The sequence below is a fragment of the Balaenoptera musculus genome, chromosome 13 (assembly GCF_009873245.2).
Source record: "Balaenoptera musculus isolate JJ_BM4_2016_0621 chromosome 13, mBalMus1.pri.v3, whole genome shotgun sequence".
NCBI classification, from domain to species: Eukaryota; Metazoa; Chordata; class Mammalia; order Artiodactyla; family Balaenopteridae; genus Balaenoptera; species Balaenoptera musculus.
Window position 1 is genome coordinate 43,124,980 of NC_045797.1, and position 19,581 is coordinate 43,144,560.

The window sequence follows — 19,581 nt, forward strand, 5'->3', positions numbered from 1 at the left end:
ATGTCAGGTTCTAGGGTCCATCCGTGGTCCTTGTATTAGTCTCCAAGGACTGCCATAACCAAGTGCCACAAACTAGGTGGATTAAAACAATATAAGTATATTTCCTCACAATTCTGGAGATGAGAAGTCCAAAATCAAAATGTCATCAGGACCTTGCTATCTCTGAAGGCGCTAGGGGAGGTCCTTCCTTACCTCTTCCTAGTTTCTGGTAGTTGGTGGCAATCCTCGGCATTCTTTGGTTTATATACGCATGACTCCAATCTCTGCCTTTGTCTTCACATGGCCTTCTGCACTGTGTATCTGCGTTTCTGTTTTCTTAGAAGGACACCAGTCATTGGATTAGGGCCCACTCTAATCCAGGTTGGCTTCATCTTAACTAATTATATCTGCAAAGACCCTATTGCCAAACAAGGTTACATTCTGAGATTTTGGGTTGACATGAATTTGCCAGGAGGGGGACACTATTCAATCCAGTACAATCCTCATCCATTCCTCAGAGAGTGGCCATTCCAGTGTGGTCTCATTTACCTCCAACCCATCTACTCATTGCTCAAGACTCTACAACCTGTATCCCTGACCTCAATCTCAGCCTCACTCTGCAGGCCCATATTTCCCATTGCTCACTGGATGTGGTTGAGCATGAAATTCACAGACCCTTGAAACAAAACATGTAGACTTCCAAAAGTGAACCCATAGTGCCTCCAGTGGTTTCTGTTTTAATTCATGATAAGTCCATCTCATCTCCCAAGTGAAAAGCTTTGGCATTTTCTTCAACTTTCTCTTCTCCCTAACCACCTCCCACTACACCTGATCAGACAATACAGCCTATGTGTTCCATCTCACAACCTTCACTCAAATCTGACTTCTCCTTTCCACCTTCACTGCTTAAGACCTTAGCTTGGGCTCTCAACATTTCCTTAGACTACTCAGGTAACAAAAAGGTTCAACTCAGAAAAAGATTATAGAGCACCTACTGTGTGATAGTGCTAAGCACATCAAGAGGGATTAAACACAACTTTGCCCTTATGTAGCTTTCAGTCTCAGCTGGTCTCTCCACCACCAGGCTTAATGCATTTTCTTGTAAGAAACCAAATCTGATAATGTCAGGCTGTGGCTTACACCTCTCTTTTGACTCCCCTTTTCCTACAAGTTAAAAAGCAAGTTCTTCTCTAGTCTTAGAAGACATTTCACAATCTGCTTCCCCATGTGCCACACCCCTCACTCCCAGCCCTTTGTCACTGCCATGGTGGCTTCTTGCTCTTTCCAGATCTGTGTCTAGGAGGAGTGCTTTCTTTGATCTAATATGCCTCTCTTCCTCTGTGCCCTGCAAGCCCCTACCTACTGTTAAAGTTCAGTCCAAATAACCCCTCCTTGCTTACATCAGAATCCAACAGTCCCTGTGCCCTCACAGGACTTTGTTCCAATCCCTACATGAGTGCATTTACCACACTGTGTCGAAATTTATCTATTCACCTGTCTGTCTCCATCACTAGACCGTGAGCACACAGAAGACCACTGCCAGGTAGTACTTATTATCTCAGTCTGAATTAATGTGATTATAAATGCACCCAGCCCTCTGCTTATCTGAATCCTACCTAAGGTTCTGGGCTTGACTCAATCCCAGCCCCTTCCCCAGACTTTTTTGGGCCACTCATTCCAGGCTAGGATCATCTCCCTCCTCTGAATAGCCACACCGCTTACCTTCTGTATCACCAGCTTGGCATTCACAACATGGCACTTTGAGCTATTAAATGTCCCTGTTTTCCTTTCTGATAGTCTTCAAAGCTTCTTTTCCAAAGCTTAGCTCAATACTTTGCATTAGAGTAGGTGTTCCTTAATATTTTCTGACTGGTAAATCTTTTAGCAGATGGAATTTTAGAGGAAATGAGAAGGAGTAAGATCCAGGACAGGTGGTGATTTTACCTTATAGAAAGATAGAGTATATTAACTCCCATGAAACTAGAAGGATTAAAAAAGAAAATACAGGAAAATGACAGAGGAGAATACAGAAGTGCTGAATAAGATACCCTCAATCTTATAAAAATAATCACAAAAAAATAATATACTAAGCTAAGTACGCACACAAATGTTAAATGCAGCCACATAAAAACAGTTCAGAATTTACCATCTATGGGTAAAGAGACAGCAAGACTATGAATAACTATATACAGTGGAACACATCATATACACATTTAACTTATGTAAAGTTGCCTCTACAGGCTTAATAGAAAAAGAGAGGGTTAGATAAAAAGAATTATAAAGTGTGGACAATTCTGCCCACTATTCCATTACAGGAGCAAAAGATGCCGAGTCAGTCAGACCCACTTGTCGTGCACCCCTCATAGTATAAGCAGCTCATAACGCTGAGACTAACTGTTGGGTTTGAAGATAAACTCGAGCCAGTTTCTTCAGTGATCTGTTTGTATAATAAAGGAAATACTAACTGTACAGAACTTGCTAAGAAAGAGAGTGTGTGTCAGTATACAGTGTAGCAGTTATTTGTGACTATATGTACTGAAATCTATAGGTGATTTAAGAGAGTTTCAAGGATATTGACTTCACATACTTTTTACATAGTGTATTAACTTTGGCACCTAATGCCCAAGTATGGTGTGACTCCTCTGCTTAAGTCAAATATTCTCTACTGTACTGATTCTTGACCCCCATTAGGAGCTCTTGTAGTACTTGCTATTTATACCGCTTATTTTGATATTTAGTCATATGCTATCTTATGCCACCATTTAACTGTCGAACATTCAGATATAAATATGATCACCTCACCAAGACTGTGAGTAAGCTGGTGAGAGTAATCACATCTTAAAGCTTTTACACCCCACAATGCATGTGGCACAGTATTAAGGACGAAACAAAAGTGCTTAATTATTGAAGAGCCATTTAATCAATGTTACTTTCTCTATAATCAAACTCAGAGTCTAAAAGGAATAACTCAACTAAATGTATGAGTTTCATATTCTCTATTGTGCTTTCTAGGGTACACTTATAGCTGTAAAATGACTGTCATGAGGAGAAAGGCCCTTGCTTGTCCCAAAATTATTCATTAAATTATTTGACTGTTATATATTCAATTGAGAAGGCTTGGAGAGACCAGTATAAAGGGTAATAAAGAAAACTATTATCATCAGCATTTTTTCTAGAAAGATAATAAAAAGTCATTTTGGGAAGGAGGGCTGCCTTTATTAGTGGCCTGGGAGGGAACATCAAATCAAGCTAAGACCGACCCACTCCTTTAGAGAAAATAGAAAACAGAGCAAAATCTCCCAGGATTAATCAACAAAATATAGATACATAAAGAGATTATCAACATTTCTTCATGTTTAACTAAATTATCATATATCATCTCTAATTTAAAAATAACATTTTAAAAGAAAAATGAGCCTTTTGCTACTGATTTCTAACATACTATTTCCTTAAATCCTTTCATCGTATTAATATAGCTCTGTCCACAGGCAGCAAGGACTCGAAGATTGAACAATTATTGAGTGTCATGGGATTATAAAGATAAGCTATTTGGATAATTTAAACTAAAAAAATAACTCGCCTTTATCTCCAGGGTGGGTTTTGGGGCCTGAGTTATTCAGATAATTTGGCCAACTTACACTTCATATCACCAGAGTAGACATTCTAAATGCACTTCCTAACACTAGAAAAGTATTTCAAACTGTTTTCAACTTGTCCTGTGATGAGGAGATATAAGGTTAAATATCATCCCAGTTAAAAAGTAAGTTTGCTGCTATTTTTTTTTTCCTTTTTTTGCAGCTATTTTTAGTGTATTGGTCAGCTAGCTCCTTTTAACTCTTCTCAAAGTTTTTTGACATTAAAACAAATAAATTCATTCTGTTTTTTCAAGCATAAATGATATGCAATAAGCCTCAGAGAACAGAGGTTACTCATTCTGGTTATGTTTTACTTTCTTACAAACACATACTCATGCTCAATTGAACTGCCTCCAAGTGATTTTTAAGTATTAAAGGTGAACACAGCCCTCCTTTTTCAAAGATATTTTGGGCAACTGTTGTGAAACAAAATGCAAATCATTTTAGAAAAAACAACTGATGTTAAATAAAAAAGCGCTAGTCAAGAAATCACCTAAAGTTTAAGTTCACATAAAAACAAACTAAAATTAATGATGGGTAAGCTCCTCATAACCTTGAACAGGAAAAACATTCAGAACTCTTGACAACAGGTTCAAGTTTCCTGACCTGCTGGACAACCTTCCCTTTCCACATCTTTCCGAGATTCCATCAGGTCCTGTTTTTCTCTCTACAATAAATTGTCATTTATCTAGAATGCAATGAACCAGAAAGTCAAAATAAACAGACTGATGTTTTCCTATGCTCCATTAACATGCAGGTGTTTGTTGCATGCCTACTATGTTCCTAACACTGTTTCATTTGCTGCGGGCATATGAAATATGTCACAAATGTTGCTTAGAATTGTGTAACTTCTCTTTTATGAGGAAAAACTAACAAGTAAACAAGCTTTCAGAAAGGTAGTCCATAAAGCAACTTGCAACATGTCAAAAAGGTAATTCTGATTCCATCTCTAACTGCCTTATTCATCTATAACCACGAGGCAATAACAGTACATGCTCTGACAGCAAGAGGAAAACACTCTAAAATCAGAAATCTCTAAAGAGAGTCAAGTCTTTTCCATATACTTTTAGTTTCAAATGTATTTCTATTATTTGATTTTAAAATGTGACTAGTAATTCATATGTTCTATTAATAAAAATAACCTATTATCTTACATTATAAATAAATGGGGATTGAAGTCTCTTCTTATCCTAAGCAAGACCCACCGTGAGATTTTGAAAGGTCAACCAATCATTGCCAAATGATTGAGATTGTGTCCATAATGCAAATCTGTGTTATTCCCACACAGATCTGTAGCCATGTGAGCTACAAGTTGCAATTAGAAGTTTAATTTTACTTCTCTAGTTTGCATGAAAATTATTCTACAGATACAGGGAGTTTAATTAGAAATCATGATCTAATCTATGAAGAAGATCCTAGTACTCTTCCACAGAGGCTATTCATGAGGCTATTCACTTTCCCCGCCCTCATAGTACACATCCCTGGGGAAATAAGAGAGTTCCATTTTTCCCTTCCAAATTAATGTGTGTCTGTTTCTAATTTTCTACCAGCCAATAATTGTGTCACAATGGGGAATTCAATATATGCAAAATTCTAACTTTAGAAAAGCAGAAAGAATACATACATGAGGACAGCAAAAATGTTAATTCCCCAGGGTTTCCTGTTTTAATGCCTTATTTTAGAGTATCCTGGGAATTTCTGAGGAAAAAAGATATCTTCCACAGTAAGCACTGGCAAATAAAACCAAAGAATTAAAGGTCTTCCTTTTTCCAAGAATACAAAGGAAATTAAGATACTTTTAAAAACACAAAGCCATTCATTTTCATAATTGGTTTTCCATATTAGACAGCTAATAAGTATGATTATAACTTCTATTCAAACACAACTTCTATTCATTGGTGATAATAACTTTGGCCTTTATTATTTCATATTTCTATTTTTTGAAAAATTACCTAGATGTTGGGATAAGTTAACTATCTGAGAGAAAAATAGAATTAATTTCTAGCTTTCATGTTTCAAGATAAATTCTACATGAATTATATATTTAAATATTTAAAACATAGTATTACCAAATAAAAATAAATGTGAGTATTTGAGTATTCTTGAACTGGAGCAGGACTTCCTACATTTAACACAAAAACCAAAACCCATACTAGGAAATGTTGATAGATTTGATGACATCAAAACTTTAAATTTTTGGATTTATAATTCCAGAAATATGGTGTACAAGTAATGTTTCTGTAAAAATACCTATAAATTCTGAATAAAACATTTAAAAATCTTCTAGAAGCATAGCTTAGATGGCAAGAAAATAAGGGAATTCTTCAGAGGCAAAAATGACTTAAAAGATAGAATCCAAAAAGGTAATCAAGCACTAACGTGCACAGTTGCTTGGTGGCATTTGCTGACAGTTGCTGATTTCTGGTAGTTTGGAGATTTTGATTTTGACAAGGAACAGGAGACAAGGTCAATTTACACAGAAATTAAGATTAAGACACTTCCACAAAACTGAAATCATGAAAGGAGACATTCTCAGGGAAAAGGGTAAACTGAAAAAACAAACATCAAAACAAAAACTTTTCTCCCTACCCCACAGAAGGAGGGATCTGGATTCCAGACTCTGGATTCTGGATAAAGGTAAAAAAGAAGAGAATGTCTGAAAACTCATAACCTCAAATCAATTTTCATTTGCTTTGGTAGCAGAATTCACATTATCTATGCAGCCTGAAAAAAAAATATTAAAGATTAAGGTAGACTAAAGTAGCTCTTGATTTTATAGTGTCCCTTTGGCTTGCAGAAGCAGATGAAAATTCTATCTATAGAGGTGTTACCTTTGGGACTTCCCTGGTGGTCCAGTGGTTAAGACTCCATGCTTCTACTGCAGAGGGCATGGGTTCCATCCCTGGTTGGGGCACTAAGATCCTGCATGCCATGAAGACAAAAAAAAAAAACAGTTACCTTTAATCCAGGCCTCATAGTCTTTCCACAGAGAGAGTTCCAATGGTTGTGAGTTCACAAATAAAAATCACAAAACACATAAGGAACCAACCCACCATGAACAAGAGTCAGCAGAATAACCAAGAAATTCAAACTTCAGAAATTGCTGGTATTGGAATTGTCAGATATTGAATTTTTTTAAATATGAGCTTAATGTGTTTAAAGAAAAAAATATATTGAAAATTATAAGTAAGAGATTATAAAAAATGGACAGTGTTTTTCAAAAGTAAAATGTTACTTCTAGGAATGAAAACTATAATAATTAAGACTAGAAACTCAATTGTCAGGTTAATCGTCAAATTAGAGCTGAAGAGAGAAGCCATGAACCAGAAGATAAAGCTGAGTACCCATATGCAGCAAAGGGAAACAAAGGTTGACATAAAAAAGAGGTCAAAGGACTTGGAAGGGAGAGAGAGCTGTTTAATAGGACAGGCAAAAGAGATAATCAAGAGTATGAGGAGATGCAAGAGAATTGCTAGAATTGTGGAAAGGCATAAATCCTCAGATTCATGAGTCACAATAATGCCAAGAAGGACAAATGAAAATAAATCCCTACCTACACACATCATGAAAAACTGTAGCACAACTGAATTAAAGAGGTCTTAAAAGAAGCCAGAGAGAAAAGAGAGATTATCTACAAATGAGCAATTTAAATGACTGCTGACATCTTGAGAGTAACCATGGAAGGCAGAAGGTTATAGAATAATACCTTCATTATGTCAAAGGATAATAACCCTCAGCCTGGAATTGTATACCCAGCAAAAGTATCTTTCAAGATAAGCATGATGAAGATATTTCAGAAAAACAGAAAAGGAGAGAGTTTACCACCAACAGATGCTTACTAAAGGAGCTTCTAAAGGAAGCACTCTAGGACAAAGCTCCAAAGAAAAATAAGAAATGCAAGATGAAACACTGAGAGAAAATATAGTAAACATATTGGCAAATTCCATAAACACTGACTGCAATGATAACAATGTGTAATTTGTAGCATTTTAAAAAGACAGAATTGACAAAAATAATAGTACAGAATATGGTTATCAAAGTTAAAGTGTTCTAAGGTCCTTGTATTGTTCAAGAGAGTAAAGAGGTAATTACCTTTAAACATTGTTAAGTTAAACATGCATGCTAAAAATTTTAAGTAACCACAAAATTAATAGAAATAGTAAGCACAATTAAAAACTAGAAGAAAAAGTAGAATGGGGAAAAAAAAAACAGGCTAATACAAACCAATCCAAAAGAAATCAAAAAGGAACATACAGAAAACTAGACAGAGAAAATGAAAGTTAAGATGGTAGAGATAAATTCAAAAGCAATAATAATCACTATAAATGAAAAATTGCTAACACAAAGAAAACCAAAAGACTGGAGGCATTACTATACAATGATAAGAGAGATGATCAGTTTTCATATAGAAAAAAATGAAATTGAGTCAGCACCTGTATCAGTTAACTATTGTCACAGAACAAACCACCTCAAACTTAGTGGCTTAAAGCAGCAATGGTTTATCACTGATATGTCTATGAGTCACCTGGGATTCAGTTGACATCAACTGGGCTCAGCTCATGCTGCTTGACTGAGGTAGCTCTCCTTCTCTTGGGACTAGTGGACTAGCACAGACATGTTCTTCAAATAGCATTGGAAGAAGGAGAAACACACAAAGCCTCTTAAGGCCTAGGCTTGGAACTGATGTCTCTTCTGCACATTCTGGTGGCCAAAACAAGCTGCATGACTGATTCCCAAGTCAAGAGCTGGGGAAATACCATCTGACTTTGTCCAAGGAACTTGAAGCCACATAACAAAGGGGATATAGGGAGGGGTAAAGAAATGGGACCAATAATGCAACCTACCACAGCATGTGAAAGCATTCACAAAAATCAATTTCAGATGTTACCATTAAAGGGAAGCAGTGGGTAAAAGTCACAGATGGAGGGAAGGCATTTTCACACATAAAACCAACTTAACATCAGTATCCAGAATATATAAAGAATCCCCCTTGGAATGAAAAAAGAAAGGAGGAAGGAGGGAAAGCAGAAGGGAAGGAGGGAGGGAGGGAGAAAAGGAAAGAATAAAGAAAAAGAATAATGAAAGGATAGACAACCCAATAGAAAAAAATGTTCGAACGATATGAAAAGGCATTCTGCCAGTAATCTTACGAAAAAGATCTCACCTCATAAGTAATAAGAGAAATGCAAAATAAAACCTCAATGAGGTAACATTTTACAGCCACTAGTAGTTTTAAAGTCTGATAATACCAAATGTTAACAATAATCTGGAGCAACAGAAACTCTTAAACACTGCTGGTGGGAGTATAAAATGGTACAAACCATTTGGAAGACAATTTGGCTTTTTTTAAAGCAGAAAATATGCCTACCTTACAACCCAGCAATTCTAATATTAAGAATACATTTTTTTGCACATAAGCACCAGGAGATATGTACAAGGTTTATGGTGGCATTTTTTTTTTTGTAATATCAAAAACTGGAAACAACAGAGGAATGAATAAATAAATTGTGATATGGCCATAGAGAAGAATACCATACATGCATTAAAAAGGAAGCATCAACACTGATGCTTCTCAATGAATAACGTTTAGTTTTTTTTTTTAAAAAAAGGAAGCTACAAAAGAATTCATGAAGCAAGATTTTAGTTCTAAATCATGCCAAAAATATGCAAAATTAAATAATATTTTATTTAGGAATTGTCCGTATGTGATAAAAATATAAAGAAAATAACAAAATTAAGGAAATCTTTTACCTCCAGAGAGAAGGAGAAATATGATAGGAGCTCATACAAGCTTTAAAAGTTTTGGAAATGTACTATTCTTAAACTGGGATGTGAGTACAGGATTACTTGTTTTATTTTTATTATTCTTCAAACAGTATATGTATGGTATTTACATGTTCATTTGTACAAATGATATATTTAATTTTAAAAATAAAAGTTAAAGGTTTAAACTGTATGTCAAAAATGTCACAAACATTAAAAGGCAAATGACAAAGTAAAAAAATCTTGTATGTATTATAATAGACAAAATTATAACATTTTAAAAATCCTACAAATAGATTTAATACAAAAATAGGCTAAACACTGAAACAGACATTCCATTAAAAAATTATAGATGTACACGTAAATACATTAAAAACGCATTTCAACCTCACTAGTAACTAATGAAATAGAAATCAGAGCAACCGTGTGATGCCATTTTCAACTGTGAAAACATCAAAAATTAAAAAGAAAAGGATAGTAAGGAATAAAAGATCATTCATATTCAACAGGAGAGACTATATATTGATGTACTATTTTGTGGGAACAATTTGGCAACAGATATCAAAAGCCTTATTGTGTGCTTATCCTTTAACCTAGGAATCATGCCTCTAGAAATTCATCCTAAGAAAATAAACAACCAAATGCATAAGATTTATGTATAAGGATTTATGATTAGTAAACTCTTTATAATAATAATATAAACTTGGAAACAATTTAAATGTCCAATAATTAGGGATTGGCTAAATAAATTATAGCAATCTACACAGCATCACCTTAAGCAACCATTAGATGATAGCACAGATGCCTAATTGTGAATAGGAAAATGTGTTGATAATAATATTAAATAGGGGAAAAAACAATTGCAATATAAGTAGGCATAGTATGACCCCATTTTATACACATACTATATATATATTAATATATATGTGTGTGTATGTATATAGATAGAGAGATATTAAAAGATATCCAACAGAATGAAAATGTTAACACTTGTTACCACTGGGTGTAGGATCTGAGGTAATTTTATATCTTTTTGCTTGTCATTATTTTCTGTAAGAATCATGTATAATGAATACGTTTTTTAAAAATTTAAATGTATTACTTAGAAAAATTATATTGTGTGTAAACAATACCAGAGATAATAAAATTACAACTTCTTTAAACTTCACATTTTTATTTATGGTGAATGTGGCAGTTTTCAAAGGGAAGATGCTGAGGCTCAAGAAGAAGTACTGCGGAATCCAACCAAGACTATTCAACTACAGACAATAGAAGTCTCTAGTGAAATGATTTTTATATGCCCTATTGTAATGTGGCCACAATTTAATACAACAAAGTAAGGAAGTCATAATAATTAAAATCAAATATCAGGGGAAAAGTTAGAAAATCTGCAGAATTTTAAAAATTTTTGAAAAAGTTATCTAGAGTTTGGCAATGGTATACATTACATATGAGAACCCTACATATAGGATGAGAAATTTTTTAGGTTATAAATTGTTTATACATTGTGCTCCCATTATGGGAGTTTGATGTATCCCTTGACATTATACAGTTAATAATGTAATGAGAAGAAAAACAAAAGGAACCTAAGAGACCATGGGGATTAGCAACAGGACCTAGGGACTTTCACCTCTAGTTCATTGTTTGGACTTTAGCCTACATCAACAAATGACTAAGAATTATAACCTACACTTCATTCCCAGTGGTTACGTGGTCCCCCTTGCCTGGAGAAAAAGTATTCAATCCGAAGAGCAACCTACTGAGGTGGCACTGTTACTAGGACTCTGCAAACACTGTAGAAATTAAAGCTTAATCCTGATTTTTACTTATTCTCTAAATAATTACACATGTATTAAAAGAGGACATGAGAAAGTAAAGAATTCAGGATACAAGTAGCTTAAATTTCAAGTAAAATTATCCAGTCTAACTTTCACAAAAGTGCTGATAAGTTTTCATTAACACTAAACCATGCTGTAATTAGAAGACAAACTTGATGAATCCAAAAATATTTTAAATTTCACTTCAAATTTGATGCCCTAGCATCAAAAGTCCAAGATTTCCGTTACATTTAAAGCATGGTTTAAACCTCTCAATGAGTGCCTCCCAGTAAGTACCCCCAACTCATATATTTTATATTTTCATGGCAAAATATTTTCCCAATAGAGTTAAGAGTTTTCTATCAGATAATGAACAACTATGCCGCAACTTGCTAACAAATGTTCTTTACGGTGAAGACCCAGTTAGTTGTGTCTGTTTGACTCATGCTGGCTTTCATTCAGAAACTGAATTTATGTGGCAAGACCTGTTCTTTTCTAGAGATATGACTGGTGATTGAATAATGCTGAGTATACGTGGCTAAGATCCCAAAATCTGACAAATTGGATTACTGCTTGTAGATTTAAATTCCAGCTGAGAGCATCTCACAGTTCCCAAGGGCCATAACAACTGTAATCATAAATGTTATTTATTCATGACTAAATAAGACAAAATTAGGTAGGGGGTTAGAGAGGCAGAGGTGGGAGGTTATTGGAAGGATAAATCTGTCAGCTATTTAGGTTAAATATAACATTCAGAAGCAGCTCTTTCAGATATAAAATGATTTGGCAAATTTCTAACAGGAGATTTTTTTTTCGGTAATTCTTACCAAACACAGAGGCCCAAATATCTTTTTACAGTAACATTATAGAGTGATAGCCCTCAAAAATTCACTTGTTTCAACCCCCTTTCCAACCCCAACTTCTGAAGAAAGTTTTACAATCAGAAAAGAATAGGAAAAAAGACAAAACCAACTAAAGCTACTTAAAAGAAATATGTTACTGAAACTAAGTAGATGCTGCCTGATCCCAGCTGTTGGCTTTTTATTTTTTCTCAAAATCACATTTCAGATTTGAAATGTGAAAATAAACTATGCTCACAGTACCAGGTGCTCTTTAAAAATAAAATATTGCTGGAGTGGGGGTGAAGTAAGGGAGGACTTAATAGTCTGGGAAAAGCCTGTAATAAATAACTAAACCCTTTCCAGGCTTCTAGAAATTCTGAAGACCAGGGACCAGCCTGAAAACACAATTACCACAGGAGGATTCAATTAAACATACTCTAGGTTCTATGGGATAACATGACTCCATTTGGGTAATATAAATGCTTTGACAGCTGGGTTAAAAAAAAAAAAAGGGATGATCTGTTCTTTAGCTACTCATGGATGGCTTTAGAATGGATGAGATTCCTGACTTTGGTTATGTGTACCACAAGCCCCATGCACGCTGAGTATTTTAATGACAAATAAATCTTAAGCTGTTCGTATGACAACAGGTACTTGGATCATATAAGAAACTACACAAGGGGATTTTTATTGAATATTTCTACTTAATATTTCTTTTTCCCCATGGCCATAGTTAATTTAGACCCATCTCTTTCTTTTTTTTTTTTTTTTTTTTGTGGGAAGACTGTAGATTGACCCTTCCTTTCTTAAACAGTCAGTTTTCTGACAGTCATTCATATGTTCTAATAAGATTCTGATTATGGACAACCAGTGGATTTTTGAGTGGTTTAATGCTCTCCTGAGATGGAAAAGCAATAAAATACCTTAGGTAGAACAGCTATCTAAAATACACCAAGGTAATAATCCATTTTTTGTATATGTTAATAATAGCACAGACTCACTCTTGAAGAGACATGTGCTTGGTGTCCCTTTTCCTGGATGTGCCCTGGGCCAGCCATGGCCCCTAATAGTTCCCTTATGACCAAGAGCATTTGCCTTTAGACATATTTTCCTGTGAAGAGTTAAGTCTGTTTAGGTACCAAACAGATAAACAGTGAATAGTGTGTGTTGATTAGTTGAACAATGGACAGAAAGCTAAATGCTTCCTTAACAAGCAGGCCCAGATCAGTCGCAGGTCTCTAGACCTCAGCTTCCTCATCTGTACACTGCAGACAATAATAGGTCCTACCTCATAGCATTGCTGGGAAGATTAATTCACAACTCACAAACAGCAAGACTCAAAAATCGTGTCCTATTGCTAGATCACAAAGGCACACAAAGCGAAAATTAAATTACTTAGTTGTAGGAACTTTTTGCTTTGTTGGTTTTCAAGAATATTCTTGACTCATTAACATTTGTTTAAAATTTAAGTGTGTGTTTCTCCCTTCAATAGTCTACTTCTCCAGTTTTCTTGATAAATTTCAAAGTAGAAGTTTTAATACTTACATTGAGATTCTTTATCTAGGTATTATCTATTATGGAGAAATCAGGGCAGACCCAGATTTTTGTTGGTTTGAAATGTATACAATTTAGGGACCCTCTTTCTGAAAAAGAATATGAAATTATGAATGCAAAATTAGGTACAGGGTCTTAGAAATTTGAGATACAAAATTGGATATGGGGCTGTACAAGTGAGGGGGCTCTGAAGTTTCATTAACTTCAAGGTAAACCCACCTCTGATAGCAGTTTTAACATCAGAAGCACCATCTACTAATTTCATTTTTAATGCTTACAGCCTGAAAAAAAATAATTTGTGCTGAAAGAAATGCAACATGGAACTTAGACTACAGATGGGCTGCTTTGCATAATATTATGAAAGCAGAATTCTTGTTACTTAAATAATTTTACATGTACAAAAGAGCCAAAGAAATCCTAGAGCCAGTGTCTTTTATAATGTCAAGAATTCTTGTGTGAAATGAATAAGCTATTTTCAAAAATTAGATTCTTGTGACTTGCTTTGTTTATAGCAGTAACTATAGCTACTTTTAAGTTCTCTCAATTAGTCACTATGAGATAGAACTTTGTAGGAACTTATCAGATCTCAGATACACCATAATTCTTAAGTAGAAGACATTAGCCTTGATCATAAAAAAAAAACAACTCTTCTTTTTAGAGGAAACAGTTTTATCACCTAACATTATTTTCTTCACAATACTCTTGGAAAATAAAATTAGCATACATCAAGAGAGGTATATGATAGTAAACCTAGCATCTGTTATTGTAGCCAACCTGTAATTCCAGACTAATCCTATACATTTAATGACAGACAAACTTTAAATGTTCCATAAATCGAAATAACTTCTTGACTTGACAGCAGCCACTGTCTCTCCTTCATTATATTTTATTCACTCTTCAACCTGCTGCAGTCTGGTTTCTACTCCCACACCTCCCACTAAACTGCTCTCTTCAAGGTCAAATATGACCTCTGTTTCTAAATCCAGTTGACATTTTTCAGTTAGAGACAAATATACTTGAAACCCACTTATATAGCACCATGTAGCCCAGGTTGCTTAGTGTGGCAGACAAGGGCCTCCAGACCCAACCCCAGGTTATCCCTCCAGCTTCAACTCCCTTTCTCACCCCTAATTGATCTCTTGACTCCATTTATACTGCAGTGCTTCCAGCTCCCTTGGAGGCTCTCTAAGCCTTAGTGAAGGGCCATTTCCTCCCTTGTCAGTGACTAACTTGATTTATCCACCAGGACTGCCTTAGATGTCCCTCCTTTGGGGAAACAAATCTTCCTTGGCCTCCCAAGTTGGTGCTAATTGCCTCTTCCTTGTACTCTCTGTGCTGCCCCATCACACTGCATTATAAATGCCTGCTTAGATGTTTGACACCCCTGCAGACTATAATATCCTTAGGGGCATGGTGGTAAACCAATGCTTAGTACACAGGGTGTGTTCTACAAATATTTGTAGAAAAACTGAGGGACTAATAAAATTTTTAAAAACAAACAATTTGTAAAATAAATAATACACATCCACACACACAAACCATCCAGATGATTTTACATGGATATTTGTCTTAGTTTTACTTTCTAGTCATAGGATTCAATTATAACAACCAAATGTATTTAATAGTTTCAAATAAAGTGCAATACCAGTTAATCAGCACATAATCACCTAATTAAATCTAACCACCAAATTAAACACTGGTATCTCTGTATGGCAATAAAACCAATAATTTAGTCTACATTACTGCCCATAAATGGTTTGGCTATTAGGTTTATATTTCACAGAATTTACTGATTTAACAGACTACTTGAAGAGCATATAGTCACTGGCTTTATAGTGATTTTATGATTTAGGAATAGTCTATTACTAGGTTTCAAATATACGACTAAGAGTTTTCGCATGTTAATATCATTTCCACAAATTGGAAGTTAGTCAGACTTAATGCATTACCACTTACAAATAATGGAAATACATGTTCACTTCCATTTGCAAAGGACTTTTGAGTTTGCATGTATCTTAAACTTTCTATGAGTTTTAAAATCTCACTGTTGTCCAAATGAAATAGTGAACCAAAAGAATAAGACATAAGTCCTTGGAGGAGACCTTCAAGATGGCGAAAGAGTAAGACGTGGAGATCACCTTCCTCCCCACAAATACATCAGAAATACATCTACATGTGGAACAACTCCTACAGAACACCTACTGAATGCTGGCAGAAGACCTCAGACTTCCCAAAAGGCAAGAAACCCACGTACATGGGTAGGGCAAAAGAAAAAACAGAGGCAAAAGAATAGGGACGGGACCTGCACCTCTGGGAGGGAACTGTGAAGGAGGAAAAGTTTCCACACACTAGGAAGCCCCTTCACTGGCGGAGATGGGGGGTGGGCGGTGGGTGGAAGCTTCAGAGCCACAGAGGAGAGTGCAGCAATAGGGTGCAGGGGGCAAAGCAGAGAGATCCCCATACAGAGGATCGGTGCCGACCAGCATTCACCAGCCCGAGAGGCTTGTCTTTTCACCTGCCAGCAGGGACGGGTGGGGGCTGGGAGCTGAGGCTCGGGCTTCGGTGGTCAGATCCCAGGGAGAGGACTGGGGTTGGCTGCGTGAACACAGCCTGAAGGGGCTAGTGCGCCACGGCTAGCCAGGAGGGAGTCCAGGAAAAAGTCTGGAATTGCCTAAGAGGGGAACTATTGTTTCAGGGTGCACGAGGAGCGGGGATTCAGAGCACGGCCTAAATGAGCTCCAGAGACGGGCGTGAGCCGCGGCTATCAGCGTGGACACCAGAGACGGGCATAAGATGCTAAGGCTGCTGCTGCAGCCACCAAGAAGCCTGTGTGCAAGCACAGGTCACTATCCACACCTCCCCTCCCGGAAGCCTGTGCAGCCCGCCACTGCCAGGGTCCCGTGATCCAGGGACGACTTCCCTGGGACAACACACGGCATGCCTCAGGCTGTTGCAATGTCATGGTGGCCTCTGCTGCCGCAGGCTCGCCCCGCATTCTGTACCCCTCCCTCCGCCCAGCCTGAGTGAGCCAGAGCCCCCTAATTAGCTGCTACTTTAACCACGTCCTGTCTGAGCAGAAAAACAGACACCCTCAGGCGACCTACATGCAGAGGCAGGGCCAAATCCAAAGCTAAACCCCAGGAGCTGTGTGAAAAAAGAAGAGAAAGGGAAATCTCTCCCAGCAGCCTCAAGAGCAGTGGATTAAATCTCCACAATCAGCTTGATACCCTGCATCTGTGGAATACCTGAATAGACAACAAATCATCCCAAAATTGAGGCGGTGGATTTTGGGAGCAACTGTAGACTTGTGGTTTGCTTTCTGTATTGAATTTGTTTCTGGTTTTACGTTTATCTTGGTTTGGTATTTAGATTTTATTATTACTGGTAGATTTGTTTATTGATTTGGATGCTCTCTTCTTTTATATATATATATATATATATATATATATGTTTTTTCCTTTTTCTCTTTTTGTGAGTGTGTATGTGTATGCTCCTTTGTGGGATTTTGTCTGTATAGCTTTGCATTTACCATTTGTCTAGGGTTCTGTCTTTCCATTTTTTTGTTTTTGTTTTTGTTTTTTTTTGAATACTTTTTAGCACTTGTTATCATTGGTGGATTTGTTTTCTGGTTTGATTGCTCTCTTCTTTCTTTCTTTTTTTCTTCTTTTCTTATTACATTTTAATTTTTAATAATTTTTTATTTTAATAACTTTATTTTTAAATTTTATTTATTTTTCTTTCTTGCTTTCTTTTTTCCTCAGTTTTCTTCTGAGCCATGTGGCTGACAGGGTCTTGGTGCTCCGGCCGGGTGTCAGGCCTGTGCCTCTGAGGTGGGAGAGTTGAGTTCAGGACATTTGTCCACTAGGGACCGCCCAGCTCCACGTAATATCAAATGGCAAAAGCTCTCCCAGAAATCTCCATCTGAACACTAAGACCCAGCTCCACTCAACGACCAGCAAGCTACAGTGCTGGACACCCTATGCCAAACAACTAGCAAGACAGGAACACAAGCCCACCCATTAGCAGAGAGGCTGCCTAAAATTATAACAAGGTCACAGACACCCCAAAACACACCACCAGATGTGGTCCTGCCCACCAGAAAGACAAAATACAGCCTCATCCACCAGAACACAGGCACCAGTCCCCTCCACCAGGAAGCCTACACAATCCACTGAACCAAACTTAGCCACTGGGGGCAGACACCAAAAACAACAGGAAGTACAAACCAGCAGCCTGCAAAAAGGAGATGCCAAAAACAGTAAGTTAATCAAAATGAGAAGACAGAGAACTACACAGCAGATGAAGGAGCAAGGCAAAAACCCACCAGACCAAACAAATGAAGAGGAAATAGGGAGTCTACCTGAAAAAAATTCAGAATAATGATAGTAAAAATGATCCAAAATGTTGGAAATAGCATGGAGAAAATACAAGAAATGTTTAACAAGGACCTAGAAGAACTAAAGAGCAAACAATGATGAACAACACAATAAATGAAATTTAAAATTCTTTAAAAGGAATCAATAGCAGAATAACTGAGGCAGAAGAACAGATAAGTGACCGGGAAGAGAAAACAGTGGAAATAACTACCACACAGAAGAATAAAGAAAAAAGAATTAAAAGAATTGAGGACAGTCTCAGAGACCACTGGGACAACAATAAATGGAACAATATTCGAATTATAGGGGTCCCAGAAGAAGAAGAGAAAAAGAAAGGGACTGAGAAAATTTTAGAAGAGATTACAGTTCAAAACTTCACTAATATGGGAAAGGAAATAGTCAATCAAGTCCAGGAAGCACAGAGTCCCATACAGGATAAATCCAAGGAGAAACACGCCAAGATACATATTAATCAAACTATCAAAAATTAAATACACAGAAAAAAATATTAAAAACATCAAGGGAAAAACAACAAATAACAAACAAGGGAATCCCCATAAGGTTAACAGCTGATCTTTCAGCAAAAACTCTACAAGCCAGAAGGGAGTGGGAGGACACATTAAAAGTGATGAAAGGGAAAAACCTACAACCAAGATTACTCTAGCCAGTATGGATCTTATTCAGATTCAACAGAGAAATTAAAACCTTTACAGACAAGCAAAAGCTAAGAGAATTCAGCACCACCAAACCAGCTTTACAACAAATGCTAAAGGAAATTCTCTAGGCAGGAAACACGACAGAAGGAAAAGACTTACAATAACAAACCCAAAACAATTAAGAAAATGGTAATAGGAACATACATATCAATAACTACCTTAAATGTAAATGGATTAAATGCTCCAACCAAAAGACATAGACTGGCTGAATGGATACAAAAACAAGACCCAGATCTATGCTGTCTACAGGAGACCCACTTCAGACCTAGGGACACATACAGACTGAAAGTGAGGGGATGAAAAAAGATATTCCATGAAAATGGAAATCAAAAGAAAGCTGGAGTAGCAATTCTCATATCAGACAAAAATAGACTTTAAAACAAAGACTATTACATGAGACAAAGAAGGACCCTGCATAATGATCAAGGGATCAATCCAAGAAGAAGATATAACAATTGTAAATATTTATGTACCCAACATAGGAGCACCTTAATACATAAGGCAAATGATAACAGCCATAAAAGGGGAAATTGAGAGTAAGACAATCATAGCAGGGGACTTTAACACCCCACTTTCACCAATGGACAGATCATCCAAAATAAAAGTAAACAAGGAAAAAAAGCCTTAAATGGTACATTAAACAAGATAGACTTAATAGATATATATAAGACATTCCATCTAAAAACAACAGAGTGCACTTTATTCTCAAGTGCTCATGGGACATTATCCAGGATAGATCATATCTTGGGTCACAAATCAAGCCTTGGTAAATTTAAGAAAATTGAAATCATATCATGTATCTTTTCCGACCGCAACACTATGAGACTAGATATCAATTACAGGAAAAAGTCTGTAAAAGACACAAACACATGAGGCTAAACAATACACTACTAAATAAC

The 19,581-nt window shown here is 36.4% G+C and overlaps 1 long non-coding RNA gene across 1 annotated transcript; it reads left to right on the forward strand.

Annotated features, from left to right (window-relative positions):
• Positions 1 to 273: 273 nt before the first annotated feature.
• On the forward strand, positions 274 to 19,248 carry LOC118905740. The gene is made up of 3 exons (XR_005022336.1): positions 274 to 432; positions 16,732 to 16,736; positions 19,237 to 19,248. It is a non-coding gene; the product is annotated as an uncharacterized LOC118905740 (long non-coding RNA).
• Positions 19,249 to 19,581: the final 333 nt, after the last annotated feature.